The 8,222-nt window shown below is 43.7% G+C and overlaps 3 non-coding genes across 3 annotated transcripts; 2 read left to right on the plus strand and 1 right to left on the minus strand.

Annotated features, from left to right (window-relative positions):
• The first annotated feature begins 1,421 nt into the window (after positions 1 to 1,421).
• Positions 1,422 to 1,535, plus strand: LOC140312474 (U5 spliceosomal RNA). The gene has a single exon (XR_011916968.1). It is a non-coding gene; the product is annotated as a U5 spliceosomal RNA (small nuclear RNA).
• Positions 1,536 to 1,835: 300 nt separating this feature from the next.
• On the plus strand, positions 1,836 to 2,026 carry LOC140312488 (U2 spliceosomal RNA). Its single transcript, XR_011916981.1, has one exon. It is a non-coding gene; the product is annotated as a U2 spliceosomal RNA (small nuclear RNA).
• Positions 2,027 to 7,726: 5,700 nt separating this feature from the next.
• LOC140312468 (U5 spliceosomal RNA) lies at positions 7,727 to 7,840 on the minus strand. The gene has a single exon (XR_011916962.1). It is a non-coding gene; the product is annotated as a U5 spliceosomal RNA (small nuclear RNA).
• Between the last annotated feature and the right edge of the window lie 382 nt (positions 7,841 to 8,222).

Consider the following 8,222-nt stretch of genomic DNA (forward strand, 5'->3'; position numbering starts at 1 on the left):
GTTTGTTGTTTATTGTTGAAACTTCATCAGAAGTGAAGAAATAAATGAATGCCTATCAACAAATGTGGGATCTAAACTCTAGTGCTTCCTCTAAAATAATTTCCTTTCTCAATTCAGAAATGTGTGTGTGTAAATCACAACACCCGTGACATCAAAACGGCTTTCTTTTCTCTCTTTTCTCTACACTCTGCACTGTGAGCACACACACCAAATCAGAAAGGCTTTTTAGTCTCTTTTCTACATTATGGACTGTGGGGACACAAAACCGCTCTCTCTTTTTTTTTTTTATTGTGTGCCAGGGCGTTGTCTCACGTATTAGATTATGCTTAAGATACAAATGGGTTTATCAGTCACATCAGAATCCATACATACTGATCCTCCCGTAATAAAATGGTCGGATCTTATCAAACACACTTTGTTTCTTGTGACAATCAAGTCAGCGAAACAGCGTATACACGTCAAGACACTGAATCAAGTTTGCCACAAGAACTCATAAGTTTGGCAGTATTGCTCTGCCGTCAGCAATCATACACCCATTTTATTTTCGTGAGACATGTGCAGGCACCTGTTCATTTACTGTTCTATCACTATGAATTAGTTTATCTATTATCAATAAGGATACTTCTACAACTACTATCAAAGTATGTCCAGACTTCTTATGTTGTCAGTTGCTATATATGAATAAGTGGGTAGCTACTGACAAGCATTGAGCATGTCACACAGCCCAAACATATAACATTTCAGGACACACCACACAGTTAACAACCACAGTGAAGCGTGTCAAAGTCCAAACATGTAACATTCAACAGGACACTTACACAACACATTCAAATCAAAAAGTCAGACAACATACAAGAACATATACCCCAGCCGGCATTGCTCCCTGCCTATTTTCCTACAGCTTACTATGTGTGCGCACATCTTTATTCACAAACTCTTCAACTTATACTCTTTTACCGAAGCTGCTACAGCTCGATACTGCAGTGCTGCTGGGAACGGTGCGCTCTTCTCTGCTCTTGTGAAAAAGCAAACAGCGGTGCAGGATGGAAGTTTCAGGGAGCCCAAGATGAAACTTTCTTTTAATCTGCTGAGAAAAGAGAGTGAATACGAAGTAGACTTTAACAAGGCTCTGGGAGCGAGCCGGGTGCGGGCTAACCGGGAGAATTGCTTGAAAGAAACGCGACACCGAATGAGCGGTCAGAACAAAGCCTCAAAACGGTGTTCCCGTGGTGTTTGTGGCTGCCTTGTCTTTTGAACAGAGTAAAAGACAAGGCAGCCATCGAATAGGGCCCGATTGTTCCTACTTGGTCAGCCGAGGAGCAAGGGGGGGGGAGCAAGCATCTCAACCAAGCAAAGCTCACCATGGGGAAGGTGGCTATGCCAACTAGCCTGATGCCCTGCTCCCGCAGTGACGGATAATCGTACTCTGGTTTCTCTTCATAACGTACAAGTCTTTCTTCTTTTACTAAAGACTTCCTTGGAGAGCAGCACTAATGAGTTGTTTCTATTTTTGGCAGGCTTTACCTTTGCGGGTGAAGCCCTTTCTGTCTGTGCAAAAGAACTCTTGTTACTGTGCAGAGTGACTTGTCTGAGTAGAGTCGCCTTACTTGTTGCGACTGTGCCGATGTTCGAAGCTGGAGTGCAAAGTTGTTGCTTGAATGGTGCTCGCTGGAGCGTGCGGGAGTGCAAAGTTATATCATTTAAAAGGGCTGAAGAGTGCTCAGTGCAACGGAGGTGCAAAGTGACACTCTGGCCACCTATGGCCAAAAAAAGAACACCGCTACAAGTGCGCATTGTGCAAGGAAGGGCCCTCGGACGTGAACCAGTGGACAGTTATCGCTTCTCAGCCTTTTGGCTAAGATCAAGTGTAGTATCTGTTCTTATCAGTTTAATATCTGATATGTCCTCTATACGAGGACTACATATTAAATGGATTTTTAGGAATAGGAGTTGAAAAAGGAGCTTGCTCCGTTCACTCCAAGCATCGACCTGGTACTGCAGTGCCGCTGGGAAAGGTGCGCTCTCCTCTGCTCTTGTGAAAAAGCAAACAGCGGTACAGGATGGAAGTTTCAGGGAGCCCAAGATGAAACTTTCTTTTAATCTGCTGAGAAAAGAGAGTGAATACGAAGTAGACTTTAACACGGCTCTGGGAGCGAGCCGAATGCGGGCTAACCGGGAGAATTGCTTGAAAGAAACGCGACACCGAATGAGCGGTCAGAACAAAGCCTCAAAACGGTGTTCCCGTGGGGTTTGTGGCTGCCTTGTCTTTTGCACAGAGTAAAAGACAAGGCAGCCATCGAATAGGGCCCGATTGTTCCTTTTACTAAAGACTTCCGTGGAGAGCAGCACTAATGAGTTGTTTCTATTTTTGGCAGGCTTTACCTTTGCGGGTGAAGCCCTTTGTTGCTTGAATGGTGCTCGCTGGTGCAACAACTTTGCTCTCCAGGTTCGAACATCGGCACAGTCGCAACAAGTAAGGCGACTCTACTCAGAGAAGTAGAGTCAGTTATCTTTGTCATGTTATAGTCCTGCTGGCGCAGTGTGAATCCCATTTTGCTCCTCCGATCAGCAGACCTCTCAGATCCATCACAGTGCTCAGGGGAGATCCCCGCCCATTTGCTCCTTCCCACCTGCCTCGCCCGGAGAGCCAGTCTGCTACTGCTTGGACCCTTTTTTCGTGTGACTCCGGCTCCTTCGTCCGAGTGAGCACAGAGGCGATGCTTCTTTGTGGCTGCGTCCTTGGCCTGCCGCTTCCAGCTGCAGCCTCTTGGGCTTTTGCTACTGCCATCTGGATATCAGCCACGGGGGGAATATGCTTGTGCCTTCTTACCAGCAAGTTTCTTGAGGTCCATATGGCGTCTTTGATGGCAGCCAGGGTGAACCACTGTTTGACAAATTCCTCTTTCCTGAGGTTCTGATTTTGACTCACCCCATAAAGCACCAGTTGTGCTGACAGGACCTCTCTTGCTGGTAAGTATGGGAAATTTAAGGAGTCGGCTGTTGCCCACAAGTCCACAGCAGCACTGCACTCCCAGAAGAGATGCCTCACCGTCTCAGGCGCGCCACAACCTGGACGGGGGCAGGTGGTCGTCGCCGACATACCCCTGGAGTGCATGACAGATCTGTCTGGGAGAATCTCGTGAGCCACCATCCATGACAAATCCCAAAGTCTGTTCGTAAGAGCTGAAAGGTTCACACTGCGCCAAACTGTTGAGGGCTCGCCAATAGTGAGCCCACGCACTGGACTCACTGAGGCACAACAGAGACCAAAGATCGATGGCACGTTAAAACTTGTACATCTTCTTGTTCTAAATTAAAATGGTTTAAAATGTCTTTATAAAAGCATAACTTTCTATTAGATTAAAAGACACAGGTACTTTCAGGTCTGATGGTAAAAGTCGTAGTCTTCTCAAGTAGGCCCCCATCCAGAATCTTGCCATTGCAGCTGCCGCTGGGTTTTTGGATGGGTTAATTGCACACTTTAATTGGACAGAGGTAAAGAGACTTCCTAAAAACAAATATAGATCTGGTACTGCTTTCCCTCCTTTCACTTTTGGCTTCTTCAGTACTTCCCTCCTCAACCTCTCCCATTTGGAGTTCCATAAAAAATAAAAGATGGCTCGTTCCAGGTCTAAAAGAACTCTTCGAGGTGGCATAAAGACAGAACTGGCAACAGAACAGCAGAGGTAAAATAACTGTTTTGATAGTTAAAATCTTGCCTTCTTGTCAGTCCTCTGAGTCCCCAAAACCCTAGTCGTTTCCTTATTTTCCCCACAATATCTGGCCAATTTGTTTTTCCTTTTCCTTCTGTATCAAATTTGATCGCTAGTATTTTTTGGTCTCTGTGGGCAATTGTCAGGGGGAGTCCAGTCACCTCTGATTCTGTCCATGGTGCGTAAAATTTGGTTTGTGTCTTTTCTTTGTTTATTTTTGCCCCTGATCCCTTGGCGTACCAGTCAGTGACATCGAAAGTTCTATTTATAGATAAAATATCTGTACACAATATGTTAATGTCATCCATGTATAGGACACATTTAGCTACCAAGCCTGCACTGCCTGGGATTACAACTCCTTTAATCTGTCAATCTTTTCTCAAGATCTGTTCTAAAGGCTCGATGCAACACACATACAAGAGAGCAGATAATGGGCATCCTTGCCAAACACTGCACTTCACTTTCACTGCATCAGTCAGTTGACCATTTATGACGAACCTACTGCTTATATCTTGGTACAGTAATCCCACCCATGTCGTCAGTCTTTGAGGGAAACCCACCTTTTGCACCTGAAAGAGATATTGATGGGAGACCCAATCAAAAGCTTTTTAAAAGTCTAAATTTAAGATGACAAGCCAGGTGTTTCTGTCTCTAGCGTAATCAATGATGTCTCGAATCAGTACGAGGCTGTTGGTGAGTTGTCTCCCTGAGATGGCACAACACCGCACTTCACTTTCAATGCATCAGTCAGGTGACCATTTATGACGAACCTACTGCTTATATCTTGGTACAGTAATCCCACCCATGTTGTCAGTCTTTGAGGGAAACCCACCTTTTGCAACACCTGAAAGAGATATTGATGGGAGACCCGATCAAAAGCTTTTTCAAAGTCTAAATTTAAGATGACAAGCCGGGTGTTTCTGTCTCTAGCGTAATCAATGATGTCTCGAATCAGTACGAGGCTGTCGGTGAGTTGTCTCCCTGAGATGGCACAACACCGCACTTCACTTTCACTGCATCAGTCAGGTGACCATTTATGACGAACCTACTGCTTATATCTTGGTACAGTAATCCCACCCATGTTGTCAGTCTTTGAGGGAAACCCACCTTTTGCAACACCTGAAAGAGATATTGATGCGAGACCCGATCAAAAGCTTTTTCAAAGTCTAAATTTAAGATGACAAGCCGGGTGTTTCTGTCTCTAGCGTAATCAATGATGTCTCGAATCAGTACGAGGCTGTCGGTGAGTTGTCTCCCTGAGATGGCACAAGCCTGGTCTGGGTGAATTACCTCCTCTAAAACAGAGGACATCCGTGTCCCTAAAACCTTGCTAAAAAGTTTACAGTCAAAGTTTAAAAGTGTGATGGGCCTCCAATTCTATAGGTCAGTCTTATAATTTTTTTTATAAAGTAGAGTCACTATTCCCACTCTAAAACTGTCAGGCAGTCGGTCGAGTTTTTCAAAATCTTTAAAAACATCTAAAATGTCTGATGATAAAAAGTCCCAAAAGGTCAGATAGAATTCAGCAGGAAGCCCGTCTAAACCCGGAGCTCGACTTCTCTTAAAACCTGTTAGACATTTTTTTAACTCTAAAGCAGTAAAATCCTGTGTCAAGTGTGCATTCTCTTTTACGGTTTTGTCAACGAATTTTTTAATTTCTGCCGATGTTTCCAAGTGCACTGGTTTCTCTTTGTACATGTTACTATAAAAGGTATGTACAGTTTCAATCATCTCTTGTGTGGATTTTGTTAAAAACCCATCTTCTCTTTTTCGATTTTGAATACACTCCTTTTTATTTATAACTTTCTTTAAAAAGTACCGTGTGCATTTTTCACCTTCCTCAATTTCCTGCTCCCTGCTTCTTACAAAAATTCCTTTACTCTTTATTTCTGCTAAAACTGACATTTCCTTTTTGACATCTTTGATTTCTTCATTAAAGTCTATGCCACACTGATTTAGTTTAAAGTAGCGCTGTAAGCGTTTCTGTAGTCCCATCATACATCTATTCTCTTTCCTTTTTTTACGTTTACCTTGCTGTTTAAAAAAAGTCTAGGTCGTTTCCTTCACCATTTCCCACCATTGTGCATGTGTTTCGTAGAGGTCTTGAAGGGTCTGCCACTCTTTATAACATTCCCTGTACTGACTGACTATGATTTCATCTTCCAACAGGGAACAGTTGAGTTTCCACAGACCACTTCCTACTGTCACACCAGAAGGGGGTGAAAGGGTGCAGGAGAGCATAAGGTGGTCTGAAAAGAAAACCGGGGTTAATCTAACATCAGTGGGTGGGCAATCTCTAGTAAAGAAATAATCAATGCGAGAGGCTCTGGTGCCATCATGACTAAACCAGGTGAAGCCCTCCTCTCTGGGATGCATGGTTTTAAAACAGTCAGTAAGCTTAAAATCCCTGCATATGCCCTGAAGTAAAATCGAAGTCTTATCCACTTTAAAATCTCCCCCTGCTCTTTTTCTATCTTTCCTGCTCAAGATACAGTTAAAATCCCCTCCTACAACTAAAGGTACTTGCCCTAGCATGTAAAGCTGTATATCTTCTAAAAGGTTATACCTGTCATTTTTTCCATTCAAACCATAAATATTTAAGAGGTTAAAGTCTTGCCCCATAAAATTCAAGTGTGCTAAAAGTGCCCGTCCGTCTCTCACCACTGTGCTACCTTTCACCAGAACATGCGGATTTTTAATTAGAATGGCCACACCATCATTTTTATTTTGATTTGAGCCACTCCATATCGATATATGGGGCCACATTTCCTTCCATTGTCTATGGTTTTTTAAAAAAGGTAGTCCACATTCTTGTATTAAAAACACATCTGATTTTATGGAGTCTAAGAAGGATAAAATACTCTGGGCTCTTGTCTTCGATTTCACACTTCTCACATTTAGTGTTGAGAAGGTGAGAACCATTAAAAGGATAAAGGAAAGTAGGTATGTCATTTTCGTTTTTCTAAGTTATCAAAACAAATTACACACTCAGGTTATTTCTTGGGAAACTAGCTCTTCCTTAATTTCTTTAGGTGAAAAGTGAGTAGGGTGATCTATATTTCCTTTTCGGACTCTCGGTGTTGGCCTCTGACGCAATGTTGCATTTAACTTTGAGTCCCTGGGGGTTGATTGCAGAGCTAAAGTTAAAAAGGAGACCTCATTTGGTGAGTCGGAGGGGAAGACTCTAGGTTCTTCCACTGAAGAACTGTCTGAAAGGGACCTAACCCTTCCCCTCTTCTCTGATACCACTGGGGAATCAGAGGACAACTCAGATGCCGTCCTCTTCGGCTGTTGACCTTCAGGGAGGTGAGTATCTTCACTAGACTCACCTGTCTGCTCTTCCTCCTCATTTAGCGTAGCTCCACCCTCTGCCTGTGAATTCTCACAGACTTCAGCACTGAGTGGTGAGGCCTCTACAGGCCCCTCCCCTTTTTGCTCCTCACTTCCAATCCAAGCTTTTGGCGGGAAGTTGGAATTTATTGGGTCAACCTCTTCACTTTCTTCACCAACTGCCACCTCTGGTCCTTCTCTTTGTTGGCTTGACTGTGGCTTTACCGTCTTTAATTTGTTGGCAAAACATTTAGGGCAATCTCTGAAGAGGTGATTTAATTCTCCACAGATATTACATTTCCTGCCATTTGGACACTCTCCAAAAGTGTGCCCAATTTCTGTGCACTTCCCACATATCACCTTGGTACAAGCCTCAACCAGGTGCCCATGCTCACCGCACTTGCGGCAGAGCTTGGGCTGCTCCTGGTAGTGGATGTAACCTCGGTTTTCGAGGTGGCCAGAGTGTCACTTTGCACCTCCGCCCACCCGCTGCACTGAGCACTCTTCAGCCCTTTTAAATGGTATAACTTTGCACTACCGCACGCTCCAGCAAGCACCATTCAAGCCACAACTTTGCACTCCAGCTTCGAACATCGGCACAGTCGAAACAAGCAAGGCGACTCTAATCAGAGAAGTCACTATGCACAGTAACAAGATTTCTTTTGCACAGACAGAAAGGGCTTCAACCGCAAAGGTAAAGCCTGCCAAAAATAGAAACAACTCATTAGTGCTGCTCTCCACGGAAGTCTTTAGTAAAAGGCAAAAGACTTGTAGGTTATGAAGAGAAACCAGAGTACGATTATCCGTCACTGCGGGAGCAGGGCATCAGGCTAGTTGGCATGGCCACCTTCCCCATGGTTACTCTGTGCAAAAGACAAGGCAGCAACAAAAACACCACGGGAACACCGATTTGATGCTTTGTTCTGACCGCTCATTCGGTGTCGCGTTTCTTTCAAGCAATTCTTCGCATTCACTCTCTTTTCTCAGCAGACTCTTGGGATTTTATCTATAAAATGAATTCCTTCACTCAAACTATGTTAAAACTGCTTTGTCCTTCATATTTACAATGTCTAGAAAGATTTAAACAAAAAAAAACAATGTTGTACTTTGCAGTAAAAGAAAGAGCAAATCTAAAGTTTCAGGAATCCGAGAATAAGTTGACTTTCATGAGTTCTTCAC

The sequence above is a fragment of the Leuresthes tenuis genome, unplaced genomic scaffold, assembly GCF_036924035.1.
Source record: "Leuresthes tenuis unplaced genomic scaffold, fLeuTen1.0.hap1 SCAF_7, whole genome shotgun sequence".
In the NCBI taxonomy this organism is placed as follows: Eukaryota; Metazoa; Chordata; class Actinopteri; order Atheriniformes; family Atherinopsidae; genus Leuresthes; species Leuresthes tenuis.